Source organism: Acomys russatus, chromosome 19 (genome assembly GCF_903995435.1).
Source record: "Acomys russatus chromosome 19, mAcoRus1.1, whole genome shotgun sequence".
NCBI classification, from domain to species: domain Eukaryota; kingdom Metazoa; phylum Chordata; class Mammalia; order Rodentia; family Muridae; genus Acomys; species Acomys russatus.
The window spans coordinates 48,467,087-48,486,291 of record NC_067155.1 but is presented as its reverse complement, the minus strand read 5'-3'; the positions used below and the strand labels follow the sequence as shown (position 1 = coordinate 48,486,291).

General features: G+C 45.9%; 1 protein-coding gene and 1 pseudogene across 1 annotated transcript in view; both read right to left on the bottom strand.

The window, feature by feature from the left end:
• Tmem132d (transmembrane protein 132D) overlaps nt 1-19,205 on the bottom strand; it is a 614,141-nt gene that overhangs the window by 376,864 nt on the left and 218,072 nt on the right. The window lies entirely within an intron of this gene.
• On the bottom strand, nt 5,356-5,695 carry LOC127202702 (protein FMC1 homolog; annotated as a pseudogene).

The following is a 19,205-nucleotide window of genomic DNA, read 5'->3' as shown; positions in this document are numbered from 1 at the left end:
AAGCTCAAGCCAGACAAAATACTGCCATCACTTTAGTAAAAGGCATGGACCAGACTAGGAGGAGGGGCTAGGTGTATCCCTCCTGATTCATGGCATCTCATGTTTACATAGTAAGGATGAGGTTTCAGAAAGACAAGAAGAAATCATTATTACTGTTGGCTCATTTTAGGACCACAATTCAGAATCTGCAAAAAAGGAAATGAATAAATAAGTGCCTGCCCCCAAATCAGCATTTTTCTAGACATTTGAGAACAGAACCATGGCATAGCCAGCAGAGGACTTGCTAACACTCAGCACACCCTGGCCCATGTCCCGTGTCTCTTCTGTTATTAGCTGTCACTGACCACTCCACTGATAATAGATACATTATAAGCTGACTCCAGCAATTTTTTTAAATGTACAAATGACTTGTGAATTTTGGGATTTGATGAGGTGGACTTCCAAGCTCAACTCTTAAGATGATTTCTTTAGTTTTTTTATTGTACATCAAATGTCCCCAGAATTATTCATATTGAAACTGTAACCAGGTTCTTTGTTTTCAGTGTGGATGTGACTGGCAGAATGGAAAAATGCATACAAATATTGTCACTTTTCCACAAGGAATGTATCAATACAATGCATTTCTGATCAAGAGTCCATTGGGAATTTGTATGGGTGATAGCATATCTTCAGAATTAAAGGGCTTTAAAAATTTTTAGTATTAATTTTAATTTAGCTTATTTGCAGCTGTGTGTGTGTGTGTGTGTGTGTGTGTACATACAGGCGGCTGCCCATAGAGGCTAAGAGAAGCCATCAGATCCTCTGAAACTAGCGTTCCATGTAGTTGCAAGGTAGCATGCAGGTCCTAGGTGAACATACCACCATGCCTAGCCCAGTAGGCAGAGAAGGATTCTGCCTCTAAGTACAAAGGTATCACTCCACTCCCACCAGTTGGTCTGTACAATAATAACAACAGGGTGAAGTATCTGAGAATGGAGATTAGGGGGGCCCAGTATTTCTAAACACCTAGATTACCCCTGTACTTTTAGATTAAATATAATGATTTTCTGAACTTCATTGGCTTTGATCTCTCTCAAGACAGAATTAAATAGGCCCCCCTTCTAAGGTTTCTTTTTTCTTTTCTTTTCTTTTTCTTTAAGATTTACTTTATTTTAATGATGTAATGTGTGTTTATCTGTGTTGGCGTATATATCTGTGAGTGCAGTGCCTATGGAGGCCCAGAAGGGGGCGCATATCCCCTGGAGCTAGAGCTACAGATAGTTGTGAGCTGTAATGTGGGTGCTGAGACCCAAACTTGGATCCATTTAAAGACCAGGAAGTGCCTCTAACTGATGAGCCATCTCTTCACCTCACCCCACCACACCGCACGTCACCGTATCCCAGTCTCTGAGCTTTCTTGCATCTGTCCTTCCCTCTACGTTGTACTTTCATACCTATCAGTTCTATTTCGCCAAGAGAGGCCTTTTCACTGTTCCTTCATCTCTCTGTGAATTGCTTCCTTCAGTACCTCACTATTACATTGCTGGTTTTACTTTTTTTATTTCTGCCTTTCACATCAAGCCCCTTCCTCTGTGCTTATTTCTCCTTATTAATAAGGTATCTGGGACAAAACGGACTTCTGTTGGTCCCCTGCTGTCTGTGAGTCTGGGGTGAGAAAACGCCCCCTGCCCCAAGCCACACCACAGTGTATCTTGGACACAGGATCAGCAAGAATCGGCCAGAAACAGCCTCACGGATGCAGACCTTTCTCTGCATACTTTCTTCCATGAAGCGCCTTTCGATTCAGCCGCCATGAAAGATCCCTCTTTTTACCAATTACCCATCACTTCTGTCAGTACACTGCTAAGCTGAAAATCCCTGCAATTGCTATTTCACTCTCTGCCCTTCTTTCTCATAAATCTGGCGAGAGTCTGGCAGCCCGTCCAGAGCCTAGGATAACGAAGTCCGCTCCCATCCTTCTTCCCCCGCTGTGCGGGTGACAGGTAAGGAGTAGATCACTCAGGATGAAGTTTCAGCTGTTAAGAGCAGAGACCAAAAATAATAGTGGCTTAAATAAGACAGCAGTTTACTTTTCTGGAGGCTGCCAAGGTACAGCCAGCCTGGCGCTCATCGGTGCCATTGCTCTGCCATGCTTACTGTTTTGTACTCACTCACCCCCATAGTCCAGGAGGACTCAGAGGATGGAGAGTGGATGGAAGTGCCCTGGACCGCTTTCATGGCACAGTACAGGTCCTATATCCCCACGTTCTGCTCTTGTGCTTTAGTGATGGACCAAAATGTAAAAGGGAAATACACAGAGATTTCCATATGATAGGAAGCTGGGGGGCCTCACTTGCATATCTTAAGGAGGAGGAAGTTCTTCCCATATTGAAAGCCTTTCCTTACAGGATAATGCAGCAATACTAGGTAATTGGATAATATATGTCTCATCCCCTGCCCTAGCTCTAAGCATTCATTAGGCAGAGAGGCGTCTATGTGCAGGAAAGGACATGGACAAATGACTATAGTTTGACAGTGGGTGCAAACTAACAAAGTGTAGCCTAGTAGGGGGACTGGTTAAACAAATAGCAGTACATTTGCCCCCACACAACACTGCACACCAACTGAAAAGAATAACCCTGCCTGTTCTGATGAGGAACACCGCTGAGTATGAAACATCCCCCACAGGCTCATGTGTTTGAATACTTGGTCGGTCAGCAGCTGGTGGAGCTGTTTGGAAGATTGAGGAACCATTAGAGGGTAAGGCCTTGAGAGAAGTAGGCTACTGGGGGCGGGCCTTCAGCCTTGATGGCTTGAATCCATTTCTTATGGGCTCTCTCTGTTTCCTGGCTGAGATACAATATGACTAGTCCCCTTGCACACTTTCCCCTTCATGATGGACCATTCGTGTCCCTTCTCAAGACAGAGGCTCAATAAACCCTTCTTCCCTTAAGTTGCTTCAGCCAGGTCACGGTATCAACAGACACAAAGCAAGATAGGAAACTGATCACTGGTGCCACGTTAACATGAGTGATGGCGGGAGAACTGTCCCCATCTGGCACATGTAAGAACTCTGTGAGTAGATGCAAAAAGATAGATTGCTTTTCTATTATTGTGATAAACACCATGACCAAAAGAAACTTGGAGAGGAAAGGGTTTATTTCAGCTTACACTTCCAGGTCACAGTCCATCTTTAAGGGAAGTCAAGGGAGGAATACAAGACAGCAACATGGTGCAAAAGTCATGGAGAAACACTGTTCACTGGCTGGATCACTTCATCTTGCTCATTTTCAACTAACTTTGGATTTTTTTTTTTTTATTTCAATTTTATGTGCATGAGTATTTTGCCTGCCTGCATGTTTGTGTACCACAAGTGTGCATGCACTTGGAGGTCAAAAGAGGGCATGGAATCCCTTCTTTTGTTACAGATGGCTGTACGTTCTGAGAACTGAACCCAGGTCCTCTGCTGGAATAACAAGCACTCTTAACTCTAGTGCTGCGAACTAGCTTTCTTATGTATTTCAGGAACTCTGCCCAGAAGTAGCATTGACCAAACTGGATTGGGCCTTCCCACCTCAGTCAACCAACAGTCAAAGCAATTTGTCACAGAGGTGGCCGTAGGCCAATCTGATTTGGGTGATTCTTCAGCTGAGATGCTCTTCCCAGGTGACTCGTGGTTGTGCCTCATTGACAATGAAACTAATCGGGACAGTGAAGAAGTGGAAAAGGGAGAAGAACTGGCTAAGTCTTGAGGAGAGGTCTCATTGCCATGAAGACATCATAAGGTCCTCCTGTGTGCAGATCTACTCAAAGACAAAGCACAAATTCTACACGGCTGCTACTGGGAGATCTACCATGTAACCACCAAGGAACTTAGGCAGTCAGAGAAGGTCAGGGAATGCCTCATTTGGCCCCACAAGCTGTAGCTAATGAAATCCTGGGTGGCTTTTTCCTTCATTCTGAAGGAAAGCACATCAATGCTTGCCAATAAAACTACACCAACTCAAGGATATGGGATTTGAAGAAGACTATGAGATCCTAGACATTGGGGTTTTTTTTTTTTTTTTTTTTAATTTTTTGGGTGATAGAGAAGTAAAACTGACCCAATCCAGGTCTCTTTAACTATATCAATAGAGTTGGAATGATCAGAAGCTGGTAAGGACTTGGGGTTAATTTTAAATGTGTTGGACGGTGGGTAGGAACAGACAGACAGGAAGACGTAAAAAATGATGTCCTGCTTTAGTTTTTGTTGCTGTGAGAAAACACTAATCAAACCCAACTTGGGGACCAGAATGGCTTATTTGTCTTAAACCTTTCAGTCACCATCCATTACTGAGGGGGAGTCAAGGCAAGAAACCAAGGCAGGAACCCGGGGGCAGGAACCTGGAGGCAGGAATCTGGAGGCAGGAATGGAGGCAGAGGCCATGGAGGACCACGGTTTGCTGGCTTGCTCTTCATCGCTTGCTCAGCCTACTTTCTTATACACCATAGGACCACATGCTCAGGAGTAGCACTGCCCACAGCTGGCTGGGCCTTCCTACATCACTACTTAAGAAAGTGCCCTATAGGCTGACACACCAGCCAATAAGATGGAGGTAATTCCTCACTTTAGGTTTCCCCTTCCCAGGTGACTTCTAGTTTTTTGTTGAGCTGGCAACACACATAAGTTGTCAAACATTGCTGCTTTGGGGAGATGTGTTAATTACTTCGACCATTGTCATGGCTAAAATACCTGATAGGAAGCAGCTCAAGAAGGAGGAGGACTTATTTTGGCTCACAGTTTCAAGGTGCACACTGTCATGGTGGGCAAAGGAATGCTGCAGCAGGTAACTTTCCTATTCATATACTGGTGGGGCAAGACAGGGAGGGAGCTAGGGTTCAGTAAGCTTTCTCCTTTTTATTCATCCCAGGACTTCAGCCTATAGAATGGTGCCACCCACATTCAAAGTAGGTTTTCCCACCTCAACAAAATCTCCCTGGAAACACCATCATATCATAGACACACCAACAGGTATGTCTCCCTGGTGGCTCGATTATAGTTCACAGTGCAGATTAACTGTTTGTTTGGTTGGTTGTTGTTATCTTGTGAGTTTTTTTTTTTTTAACACTTTAAAAAATATTTAATGACAGCCGGGAGTGGTGGCGCATCCTTTTAATCCCAGCACTCAGGAGGCAGAGGCAGGCAGATCGCCGTGAGTTTGAGGCCAGCCTGGTCTACAAAGTACAGGACAGTAAAGGCTACACAGAGAAACGCTGTTTTGAAAAACATAAATAAATAAATAAATAAATAAATAAATAAAATATTTAATGATAAATACATATTGATAAAAAAAATTCATTAAATTCTTGAATGAAGGGACATCTGAGAAATCTGCATTATGGCTTCCAGCCTCTCCCTCCAGGCTGATGGGGCACCTGGAGGCCCACCAAGCCAGCAGACTCCTCCACTGAACGCTCACCGCTCACCACTGCCATGAAGTTCCTGATGAAGGGCTACATGCTGTCAGATGCTACGCAAGAGGCAGAGATGGTGGCAGCTTGGAAATGAAGCCCAAGCTGGGCTCTGCACAACTTCTTACTGGTGACTGGATGTGCTCAGAAAGCCTTAACTGGGTACTGGCAGGCTGCTGTGTCCCTCACCCGGTGGCTGTGTTTCGGTGGCGCAGCTCTCGCAGAAGATTCACAGAGTGTGGGCCAGGGAGCCCAAGGCCATCATTTTCCTACCCTTGTCAAGCCTGGTCCCTAACAGCTTAGGGTTAGGGACCCTCCACTGCCACCATCCCTGGTGTGATGCTCTTTCAACTATTTGTTTTTTGTTTTTTGTTTTTTAACTAGGTATATGAGTGTGTGTCTGTATATTTACATGTCTGTAAACATGATTCCTTAAAGCTTCCTGGTTTGGGGACATCTGGGTGACTTTGATTGTAATCCACCAGTGCTTTCTATTTCCTTTACCTTCGTATGCATTACCACCGCATTTGGCAATCTTCTGCTAACATTATTTAGTGTAAGGCTAGAATAAGTCATCAGGGGCCCCACCTGGGCCAATTTCGAAAGGCATTCTAATGCAAACACAGACTTGCCTGTGGATTCCCTTGGTTCATGGTCAGGCCAGAAATAGCTGAACATATGGCACATTGACCCAGGCAATACATGAGGGAGAGAAAAACAAGTTCAGCCAACTATGCACAGCCCTGCTGCCTCCTTCCTTCGGCATGCCGAATGGAGTTTAACAGCTGATTCAGCCTAGCAACCTCATAAGCCATGTGGCCTCATTTAAGACAATGATCTGCCCCTGTGTGGCTTGCACATTTAAATTAGTACAGAGATTTTTCCCTGACAGTTATCACGCTCCTGTTCTGAGAAGGGAACGTCATTAGTGTCACATCAAAGCCTGGAAATTACTGTGCTGTTTTCTTAGCCGCCACAAAGAGTGATTACCAAGAGGCCCACTGCCAGGCACAGTGAATCACCTTTAGCTCCTACTGAACCAATGGCTTCCTGGTTGTCTTGGCCCCTTTCTATGATGCTGTGACAAAAACACATGACCAAAGCAACTGCCCCAGGCTGCTTTCTCCTTGGCTTGATAAACACCCTGATCAAAAAGCAAGCAAGGGGGTTATTTCAACTTAGACTTCCAGCTCAGTCTATCTTTGAGGAAAGTCATGACATGAACCCAAGGCTGGAAGCATGGAGGAATGCTGTTTGCTGGCTGGCTGACTCAAAGGCTCCTGCTTAGCTAGCTAGCTATCTTATACACCCCAGGGCTATATTTATAGGATCATTCCAGCTACGGTGATCTGAGCCCTCTTCTTACATCAGTTAGCAATCAAGAAAATGAACGTGATGGAGGCAAGTTTTCAATCTTGGTTCCTTCTTCCCATGTTATGCTAGTTTGTATCAAGTTGGCCATAAAACAAAACAAAACAACAACAGAAAAACAAACAACAACAACAAAAAAAACTTTAGGGGCTGGAGAGATGGCTTAGAGGTTAAGAGCACCGTCTCTTCTTCCGAAGGTCCCGAGTTCAATTCCCAGCAACCACATGGTGGCTTACAACCACCTGTAATGAGAGCTGGTGTCTTCTTGTGGTGGGCAGGCACACATATGAGCAGAATACTGTGTAAATAATAAATAAATCTTTAAAAAAAAAAAAACTTTAATCCCAGCACTCAGGAGGCAGAGGCAGGTGGATCGCTGTGAGTCCAAGGTCAGCCTGGTCTACAAAGTGAGTCCAAGACAGCCAAGGCTACACAGAGAAACCCTGTCTCAAAAAAGCAAAAAATAAACAAATAAAAAAAAATAAAAACAAAACCAAACCCTAACCGGGGTAGCTAGCCACTTAAGAGAGGAAGGGTTTATTTTGGCTGACTGACTGAAGGAGATACAGTCTGTCCTGCAGGGAAGGCATAGCAGTAAGAGTGTGGGGTTGGAAGGCCAAGTGCATCAAGGCATAAGGACACAGAAAAACAGGAAGTGATCAGACCTCAAGCTCTCCCTCAGTGGGGTACTGCCTCCAACAAGGCTGCACCTCCTAAAGGTTTCACAACCTTTCTAAACAGCACCACCAGCTGGGGACCAATTATTCAACACACTCACACACACAGGCACATGCGTACACGCACACTAAAATGATATCACACGTTAAGCCAAAATCTGTCCAAGTATGATCTAAGCTTTCCCAAATCCTGGGGAAATCCTGTCTCAAAACTGCCTACTTCTGCCCGAGGCTCCAGCCATCACCTTTGCTCTTCTGTCAGTTCCCTGTGGCAGTGGCCCTGACTTCCTTCACATCCTGTCTGCCGCGTCCATCTCTGGCACAGCCTATGTACATAACAGACAGTTAATTGACACTTCCTTGAAAAAGCTGCCTATGCCTGGGAGTGTTGCAGGGTACGTAGACAGACAGATCCCCCTGACACACAGGAATGAAAGCGATGCAAATTTACCTTGTTCGATGGACTCGGGTTTATCATCACAGACAGGCAGAGCCGAGAGCTAAGCACGAATCTATATAGGTTAATGGTTTTGTTTTACAGAGGCAGAGCTGAGGGAGCGAGCAAGAAGGAAGCTACTCTGAGGCACCTGCTAATGAATTCTATGTGAATCTGATAATACGCAAAAGAAAAAGACGACGGCAGAAGCTGGCATTTAAAAACTTAAGCTTCCACTCCCCCATCCTCCTCGACCCCCACCCCTCCAGTTCTATACCAAGTGTCTCCCCCTTCAGATCCTGGATGGAGATTTATAGCTCTTAGATGCTAGCGTGGGGGAGAAACATGGTAAGTGCGCATTTAAATAGGTAATCTGAGAAATTGAATGCAGCGAAGTAACACAGATATCCTTGCTATGATGCTGCTTTGGAGACTTGAGGGAAAACCCCCTAGGGTGTCTCCAATGAGCCGAGGACTGCAGATAAGAATGAACCAGGCCCAGTGTGGAAGCTATAAAACGGTGGCTAGCTTTTTCAGCCTGCCACTAAAAGGGACGGGGGGGGGGGGTCTCCACACTTTAACTGTGAACAGAGACTGAACCCTAGGGACATGGCTACATTCAAAGGTTGAGCAGGACTGACATGCTGTTCTTGTGGTGTCTATGCATGTATACACAAACATACCTGTGGTCATAGAGCCATTCCCAGCAGCAAGTCAGAAGACGGGTATGTGGAATGGACCCAACCAGAAGTCAGCAGGCTGCAGACATGAGTTGAAACTTAGTGAAAACAGACCAGCTTGCAGGAGCCCATCCCCAGGCACTCAGAGGAACGGGAGCCATACAAATATACATTGCTAGCTGGGCGTGGTGGCTTATGCCTGTAACCCTGTCATTGAGGAGGCTGAGGCAGGAGAATTGCTGTGAGTTCAAGAGCATCTTGGATTACACTGAGAGCTCCAGGTCAGTCGAGGCTCAAAACAACAACAATAACACAACAAACACCCATGGCTTCATGCTCAGCGTTGTCTGCGAATGCCCTGGGGCGGTAGCTCACTGACAACCTTCAGGAGAGTTTTAGAAACAAGTATTCCATAAAGGGAAAAGGTAGGTGCCCAAATCCAAAGAGATAACAGGTAATTGGTTAAAAGACAGAAAGCCCATTGTCTGATGGATGCTGGTTAGATGCTGATGTCTTATACAACATAATGTGACTGCAGACTGGTGAGTAAGGAACTGGGTGGGCGTGGTCCTAACGGCTCTCTTAGCGATTGTATGGGGATGTCAATGGACACTGGAAGGTACATAATTAAATGTTTACTTTTCTGTTTACTTTTTGGGTGGGTGTTAAGGTAGGAGCAGGTGATGACAGAAGCTGGGATGTGACAAGTGGTGACTGGGAGATTTCTCAGCCATGGAAGAGCCACAGAGTGCATTCCTCCATCTCTCTGTCTCTCTGTCTCTCTCTCTGTCTCTGTCTCTCTCTCTCTGTCTCTCTCTCTCTCCTCTCTCTCTTTCTCCCTGTGTGTGGGAGTGTATGTATACATTCATACACTTATATGTACACATGTAAGTAATCATAACATTTACATGTATGGCTGAAGAAGTAACCAAGAACTGTGCTATCACATGGCAAAATCCTCATAAGAGAGATTCTGTAATTGTGATTCATCTCTATGCTCACACCAGCAGCCAGAATATCATGCGATTTCTTTTCAGGTCCCAAAGTGCTCAGAAAGCACTTACAAATAAAATATACCCTAATCTTATGTAATGAACACCCAGGATTTGCATGAGGCAGAGCCGTGGCACTTCCCAGCATGCTAAGTAAAATGCTTACACGGAAAAGGTTTCTAGAAGGCATCGATAGAAGCAAGCCTCATGTCTGCAAAACAAGCAGGGGAGAGTCCCCGAGGAGGGAACATCATCTTTTCACACTTCGTGTAAGCGCATCCCCTCGGGCAGCCAAGGAGGAACATGCATTCTCCTAAATGGGATATAAAAAATTCCCTTGAAAAATAGAAAAAAAAAAAAAAAAAAGCAGAGGCAGGACTCCAAATGCAATATTCATATTCGCACTGGAATTTCAGGTGTGGCAGGGAGCTTCTGAAGGGTGGGTGTTTTGGCTGAGCCATTCTCTGCAGATTTAAAAATATCCCAAATGTAGTACTAACCATTGTCCATCACGGGTCATTTCCCATGTGGGCTTTGGACCACCTGTGGGGCTCAGACAATTGTAGATATTTATGGACTCCAAACTGGGTTTTGTGTTCAGAAGTGCTTTACTGAGGGCCAAGGGTGGGTCTATTCAAATATGAGCTTTGAGAAAATGCCATTATAATCAGATATGGAATTCAATCCAAAATATTGAATGGGGAAACAGAAAGAGAGAACTTAGCAACTTTCCCATGGCATGTCTCTCACACACACATACACACACACACACACACACACACACACACACACGACTTAAGAGAGAAATGGGGGCTGAGGCAAGAACTCAGGAAAGTACATACCATGCAAGCATATAGACCTGAGTTTGGGTCTCCAGCGCCCACATGAAAAGACATGTGGGGTGACATTTGTTTGTAATGCCAGCATTGGGGAGGCAGACAGGAGGATCCCAGGAGCTTGCTGGCTAGCCAGGCTAACCCACTCTGTGAGCTTCAGATTCAGTGAGAAAAGAAAAGATGGAGAAAGACTGAAGAAGACACCCAATGCCAATCTACGGCCTCCATATGCACATGTTTCCTGCATGCATGTGTACCTGTACATGTGCTCATATGCGTGCATATGCACACACACATGCACTACACACACACACACACACACACACACACACACACACAAATAGAAAATAAAAGATAGAGAAAGACAAAAAGAAAGTCTACAGAGGAATTCAACCACAAATACACACTGTATACAAGTGGAGGTACAGAATATTTTAACATGTTAAGAGTCAGACTCCTCGGGCAGATTCTCATAAAATTTGGAAAAGTTTTTACACACTACACCTCTCACATGAGAAGGTACCCAACAAAAGGTCCCCCAGCCTTCTGAAGTTTGCAGGGCATGACTAGTTTCAGTTCTGAGTGACCCAGGGGTTCCTTTTCAAATGGCCATGAAACAAATAAGCTTCGGGCCAAAGCAGATGTACCCAGCAAGCCTGCCTCTGCCAGATGTGCCTGGCATCCAGCAGGGAACCCAGGCCCTCTCTCCAGCATTTGGCGGCTCCTAGTTTTTGTGCAGAAATCAGAACTGGATTTTGTGTGCTTGTCTCTCCCATGCTTACATTCTAAGTTCCAAGTCCCTCTGGTAAGGACAGCAGAAATTATATATAAGGGCATGTTATATCCACAAGAGAGAAGAGGAGAAACACAGATATGTGGAAGTCATGCCTTACCCATGCACTACCTGGGACTTTCAAAGGCCTAGGTGTTGGGCGTTAGACAATTGTCATTCCTTCCTCTTCTGGTACCACAGTCGGGACTTACGCCTCTTCCTTACCCAGCTGCATGGCTTCTTTTATTCCATCTTAAATTCGGGCCAGTATGTGGTCAACTTCCACAGATGGGCACTTGACACAACAAAGCACAGGTTCCCACCCCCCAGACTCACGGAAGTGACTAGAAACTTTTAGCCCTTTGCTCAGCCCCTGTGAGACTGACAAGAGATAGAATGCAAGCCCTGAATTCCTCAGCGGCACATTCACCAATATCAGAACGGAGCTGAGGGTGCACAGGGAAACAGCTGAGAAGTGGCAAGGGTTTACAAACATGGCCCAGTTCGAATCCAGTTGCGCTTGAAGAGATTACACCCTTGGAATTCCCACTTTTGTGAACTAATACATTCTCCATTTTGGAAAAAAAAAACAGACCACAAAAACAAAAACAAAACAAATCCCATCTGCTTGAATGGGGTTCTGCCAGTATCAACATATTCACTTCTCATAGATTCTTGGTGATTACGTCACCAATGCTTGCATTTCTTTAAATATTTGTTTTCAGTTTGATTTGTGTGGGGGTGGGGGTTGTGAGTGCAAGTACCTGCTATGGAGAGGAGAAACAGATACCAGGTCCCGTGGAGCTGCAGCGATCAGGCAGCTGTGAGCTACCCACTGCAAGTACTGAGAGCAAAACTCTGGGCCACTGGAAGAACAGTGTGTACTCTTAACCCCTGAGCCATCTCTCCATCCCCAGAAATGTTTATTTTACAATATAATCGCCTGTCACTATGGAGTCAGCACACACAAACTCCCTTCAAGTCGAATAAGGATAGGTTTAAGTCCAAATGGTTGCTGCCACCACACATTTCTCTCCTAATTAGTCACAATTCGTAATTCCTCCCTCTGTAGCCCCTGCATTTTTAACCATAGTGTCATTACCACCAAAAAACAAAAAAAAAAAAAAACAAAATTCACATCAGGAGCAGCAGAGGTCATGGACTGCATAACTCAAGGACTCTCATTGACTTCCTTTGGGCTTTCCTTATTACCTGAGTCTGACCACAACTATTTATTTCCCTGGTGGTGTCTATTCACTCCTGCTCTTGGTAAAGAACCCAGGGTGGAGCCCAGCAAAGCTTGGGACCCCCAGTGGCAGAGCAAGTGTGCACCCACAGGTGGTATCTAGTAGCCATTAGTTGGAAAAGCCAAACGCGGAAGAGGTTGCAGTGGGCAGCGATGACAGCCACCTGTGCGCAAATCCCACAGGTGCGTAGCGATCCCAGCAGCCTGTGCTCGGAACCTCTGCCAACCGCACAGGATGCAGTGCGCAGCAATTCAAGGAATGCACAGAGTGAGTCTGTCATTCTCACAGGATGCAGGATGCGGTGATCGCAGCCATTGGTGCGTGGAGGGCATGCAAGCATCCACCCACAGGGTAGCCCAGTTGGAGACTCACATAGATGCTGAGAGAGAAGCAAATATCAACAGAGCTAGGGAAGGGCTCTGTTAGTGTGATTCTTAAATAGGACAGAAGGGTTACCTGGGATGTCACTGCCTTGATTGAACTGTGGGGGAAAGACACAATGTTGAAGGAAAGTAGGAAAACTGGAGGGAAAGAACTGATGAATGGAAAATGGGGGGGGGGTGTTAAGAAAACAAATCAAAGTAAAATACATTGTTGTGCCAAGCATCATATGCCCCATGGTGTAGACCTGTCAGCCAAATCACTATTGCTCTCCAGATCTGCTGTGCGTGAGTCACATGATCACCATGTTTTCAAATAGACTGTCTTTAGCACAGTCTGAGGCTCAACGGGATCAAGCAACGGGCACGGAGACAACTCACACACGTACTGCCCAAATATGCACTGCCCACCTCATCGACACCCCACAGTGTGGGGGTACAAGTGCCACAGCCGTTGAACCCCCAGAGATCCACCATCATCAGTGAGAGTCCAGCCTGGCCTTGTTTCACTACTAGTACTGTAAATTCTACGGGTTGGAGGGCACGTGAATCCCATCCGTAGATGGCATAGCGCATCCTCAGTCTCAAGGCACCGGCATTTTAATATGGACCACGTCCTTTCACATCACCATAGGCACTAACATTCCCTTCATGTCCTTGATGGCTCTTCTCTTTCCAGCACTGGATAATATTTAGCTCCTTTGGGTGGCGCACTGGCTAGTTTTATGTCAAATTGACACAAGCTGGGGTCATTTGAAAGGAGGGTACCTCAATGAAGAAAATGCTCCATACGGTCAGGCTGTAGGCAAACCTGTAGGGCATTTTCTTAAGTTGTTGACTTATGCGGGAGGGCCTAGTTCACTGTGGGTGGTGCCATCCCTGGGCTGGTGGTCCTGGGTTCTCTAAGAAAACAGGCTGAAAAAGCCACTGGGAGCAAGCCAGTAGGCAGCACGCCTCTTGCCCCCAGGTTCTGTCGTGTTTGACTTCCTTCGCCTCTGCATCAGCTCCTGCCTCCAGGTTCCAGCCCTGGTTGAGTTCCTGTCCTGACTTCCTTCAACGATGGGGTTATGATCTGGAAGTGTACGCTGAATAAACTGTTTGCTCCCCAATTTGCTTGGATCACGGTGTTTTGTGGCATCAATTAGAAACCCTAAGACAGGTGTACATGAAGGGGCCAGCTGGTGTACTATACGCTACTTTGAGACCATTTTTAAAAATTCAAAATATCCCAGATATCATCACGTTCAACTGTGAACCAATTGTCCACCCTCTGGTCATTTGCTCTCAGCAGAACTAGGAAAGAAAAGATGCGTCGGAATCATTGTAACACATCTAACCAATCGGAAAACGGCGTTGATGGGGAGGGCTCCCTTCCCCGTTGCCTGGAGCATCATCATCTTTAGATAGTGAAGCATGAGATTTAATTACCATTATCATTATCTCAGCCTGACTAGCTGAAAATGAATTCTGGGTTCTAGGTACCCAGGCAAAGCACAGAGTTAAGAATGCTGTTTACTGGCCGACTATTAGACAACACAAACGCATGCCCTCCTAAGAAAACAGTCCTAATTAAAATAGCCTTATCCTCAGGGAAGAAAAGGTGGTAAACAAGAGATGGGAGTTATTAATTTAGAACAAGTATGCTCCCACTTTAGAGAACTTATCAGCGTGTTAATATTGGTTATCTTTTCCTCTTCATCAAATATTTATAAAAATTAATCATCGGCCATTAACAATATCTCAGATGGGCTCGCTCCTAAACGCTCTGATCACAGATTCAGCTTCTAGTTTTCCTCGCTTTCCGTTTGTATTCTGTTCAGGAGCACTGGAAACACACTGACAGGTCATGGCGTATCTTTGGACTTGGTAGACGTGATTAGAAAAACAATGTACACTTGTGGGGAATTGCTTTTTTTTTTTTTTTTAATCACAGCATCATAGTGTTCCTCTTCTGCTAATTTATCTGTAAAAGAATATTGGTAACAGGAAGCTTACTCCCTTGAGAGAGCATCCTGGCTTATCCTCCAAAAATATGTGATAGTTCTTGAATATGGGTGTGGAGGTGGAGGGGAGAATACTTAGTGCGGTTTTTTTTTTTGGGGGGGGGGGTTGGAATTCTGTAGGATCTAATATTCTCCTGAAAACTCTTTGGTCGACACTTGGATCTCAGCATCAGACAGTCCTATTGACCCCGTAAAATTCTTTCTAAGCAGTTTTTAATTATATTGGGGACTTTGTGGTCCAGGCGCACACATAGGTGGGAGAGAAAATGTGCCAATCAGCAAGTACGCATTTAGAAGTGGGGACACTCAGTTCCTATTGTAAATTAAGAAGCCAGCCATGAGGCTTTTTTTTTTTTAAAGTATACTATCTTTTATAGGTCAGAGGTCTTGGCTGCACTCAGCAGTAGCCACACTGAATCTGCAAGAGTCAATAAATGAGCTTTGATGATAAGAAGCCATAACAAGAAATCACAGTCAGCAAAGCAACTTCTGCGCTACCGAGCCATTGCTTCAAAGCCATGACTTCTCAGGTAGTTGAACATATTAGCTGGGAGGAAAGGGACGAGAGGGATACTTCAGATACATGCTGGATGGAATGCTCTTCTTCGTGAGACCATGCAAAGTGTGCCTGCATGAGAGAACATCCATACCTGGGCTATGTATAGACACCTGGTGAGGACTCTTTAGGAGGCAATGTTTTCATTTCCTTCCTCTGGAGTAGAGAACGCTAAGTAGGGGGAGGGATGGGTATTGATTGAGCCATAAGAGCAGATCCCTCTGCCGACTCCCTTGAGAATGGCTCGATGACAACTGGGGGATGGGCAAGGAAGATACACTTGAACAGCTAAAGAAAGCCTGGTGTGCTCAGCAATACAGACTCCTTGGTTACTCGAGAGCCATGGGGAAATGTTCCCCTGTGTTGCTTATATGGTGGGGATCAGAGGTGAGCGGGCCTTCGCAGGATGGATAATGGTGGAAGATCAATATGGACACGTAAGTCACCCCCTATCATCACTCCATCCCCAGTGCAGGTATGGCAGACTTGGATGCCACTTGGGGGAAAAGATGAGCAAACGAAAGTGACAACCTATGGCTAAGTACTGACTGAGGTGAGTTTCCTGTCACTTGAATAGAAAGAAGATGAGAAAAAGACACTGAATTAGATAGGGAATCAAATTGCATTATTTGTATACCTATGTGCATCATCCACAGCAATGCTGTCTACAGGAAAGTCTTGCTTTTTGAGCCATGGAGAGCAACTCCCAAAATGCACCTTGTCCCCAGGAGGGAAGGGAGCTTGTGGCAGGTGCAGCCTTGTTTGCTGTGGTCCTTTGAGCACTGAATAATGTTTATCTGCAACTGTGAGTTTCCTTGTCTTAGAATTAGAGACATCGTGTTCTCATCTTTGTGTGTCCACTTTCTGGCCAGTCTCTCTACGGTGAGGAGAGGGGTCCCAAGATGACGGTGTCCAATTGTTTTGCTAGAGGGACACATATTTTACAGCAAACCTGTGATACCACCACTGCTGGTGACCACAGGGACACAACCCAGATTAAAATCAGCCACGGGAAAAGAAAAGTGAGATGATGGGGGTGGGTAGGGGCGGAGGGCAGGTAAGAGGGTTCCGAGTGGAGTGACACAGATGATGAGTATTCCTTCTAGCAAGGACCTGTGGCCACCTGTGTTGCACTATCAATACAGGAATGTCACTTGAAGCTCCTTGTCCTCATGCCGACTGCAGTACTGTAGTTCTGTGTGTCATCTGGGTAAAGGCATCATGTCTGTAACTTACAGTGACCACCTGGGTGATGACTAGGTATAACTGTTTTCATGGTGACCCCAGGGTGGTGGTGTTATGTCCCATCCATAGTCATAGTGACAATCTGAGTGGTGACTTAGTGTGTTGTAGGCATGGTGATCCCTGTGTAATGACATCACATCCTACAGTCATGGTGCCCCTAAGTGGTGACTTGGTGCCCTCTATTCATGGTGACTACCTGGGTGGGGACTTGGTGTCCTATAGTCATAGTGACTCTTGGGTAGAGGCATCATGTCCTGTAATTACGGTGACCCCTGGGTGGTGAGTTTGTGTACAGTTTCCATGGTGAACCTATGCTTAGGTACCTTCAGTCTCAAGCCCTTCAGAGAGAGCCTGCTGACACTGTGTAAGCAGAACACTCTCCCACACACTGAAGAGTTAACATGAAATACTGGGCCACATCCCCCAGGAGAACAGAAACAACATTACCAGGCAGGGCACTCAGAAGGGTCAGAAGTTTGCCTCCTAGGACTCAGGGACAAAGGGACAAAGCCTTCTTCTGTTTGGACAAGGCTAATTCAGCACACAGCCAGGGCTCCTTGAGTGACTGCCACTGAATGAACAAGGGGCAACAATTCTAAAAATAAATTAACCACACATTCTCGTGTGTGCTTTTCTGTGTTTGTGAGCACCTGTGGGCAGCATAAGTCTCTATCCCCCCTCCCCGGTCCCCCCGACTCCCGCCTCCAACCCCAGCCATCAAAGCTGGGGAGGTAGCCTGCTGAGTGTTCATGGCATGGGTCCAGCTTCTGTTCCACCAATCAGCATATGCCTTCCAGAGCAAAGACTAGCAAGTGCTTGGCTTCTCTGCATCTTGTAATGACAGGCAGCCCCAGCGGACATGCTGATGGAGCCGAGCAGGAGCAGGAGATGTCTGGCCGTCTGTGCTGGAGTCTGTGAATGATTGTTTACTGTGAGGAAAGGCGGATAAGCACATCACACGAACAGGAGGGGAGGAAAACACCCACAAAGTCCTTGGCTTTTAAACTCGGTTCACCAAGAAGGATAAGTGGTATGCGTTCTGAGGAGCTTTAATGCAGCCTTTTTCTTCACACTAAAGCATTAGACACGAGAGTGCCAACTTCTTTCTCCTAGGTGCACAGGCCACTCAATTAGCAGAGCAGAGAGACTTGCAAAGATTTTTCAAAATACCAACTTCTCTATAGGGAGTGGGTGGCAAGGCCCAGATGTGGAGAGCCTGATGGGCCTTGTGGCTCCAGTCCATCTTAATTCTGTCCAGGCCTGAGATTGCTTCGTATCTGTGAGAACACACAGATAATGGAAGCAGGTTCAAATGCTATCAACAAGGGTAAAGAAGGCTAGGAGGTAAGGGGGAGTTTGGATGAGGCAAGCTCACACAGGGCGCTGTTGGCAGTTATTCTTGATGAGGCCAGTTTGTTCTATGAGTAGACGCACAGTTAAGAGGTTTCCCTTTGAAACCCACAAAGATGTGCCTTCTGGGCCATTCTGTTTCTGAAAGAGTGGATGGCATTTACAAGCTAGAAGACAGCTATAAGGATAAGTGGGCAAAGGCACTTGCTGCCCAACCTGATGACCTGAGTTTGATTCACAGAACTCATATGATGGAAAGAGAGAACCAATTCTCACAAGCTGTCCTCTGACTGCCACATACAATCTGCATGCACACACACACATACACACACCCACCTATACATACATACATACACATATGCTCACACAAATACACACACGCATGCTCACACACATACATTCACATACATATACACACATACACACATATATACACACATGTAAAAAAAATAATAAAAATGAAAGAAGAAAGGAATGTGCCTTGTAGAAGAGCATACTGCCGCCACTGACACACTTCTTGCTTCTCTCTCTCCCTTTCATCTACACCATCCCAAATCCTTAATATTTCAGTTTCTCCCCCGACAACAAATCATCCAAGTTGGCTTCAGATCCACACGTGGGAGTGTGGTTTTCAGCTTTTGGGCTTAATTCAATGACCTGGCAGCTATGCTAAAATTGACTGCCAGCACCAGCCTGATTAAGGTCAAGTTGGCCCCCCAGTGTCCAGATGATACGGAGACTGGCAGTTCAGGAAGCAGTTTGCAATTCCATATACAGAGCTTCCCGGTCCATCACTGGAAAGGGCACTGCATCCCTCTCAAGAGTAGGGCATGACAGACAGGACGGGAAGAGACAGAAAGTACCTATGAGTTCTGGCCCTGGGAGGTCTGTAGAAGGCTCTTCCTGCCCATCTGTGACCTTCACAGTTGGCCTTTAACTGAGAGAACGCCCTTCAAAAAGTCACAGGAAACCTGTCGATGGTGGGATGCTCACAGCCATCAATCAAGATCATCAATTGGCTTGGACTCAGCCTCGGCTACCCCAGGGAGGGGCTGGGCCTCCCAATTCCACACACTGACTGTGAAGAGATGGCACAAATCAACAGTCTGCATGTGGTGGTGTTCATACTCTGTCCTTAGCTCAGCCTAGATGGAGAACCAGCAGCAGTTCTTGATTCTGTTCCCAGGGTGGGCCCTTCCTCCTTGCTCTGCTCTGCCCCTCTTCACCCAT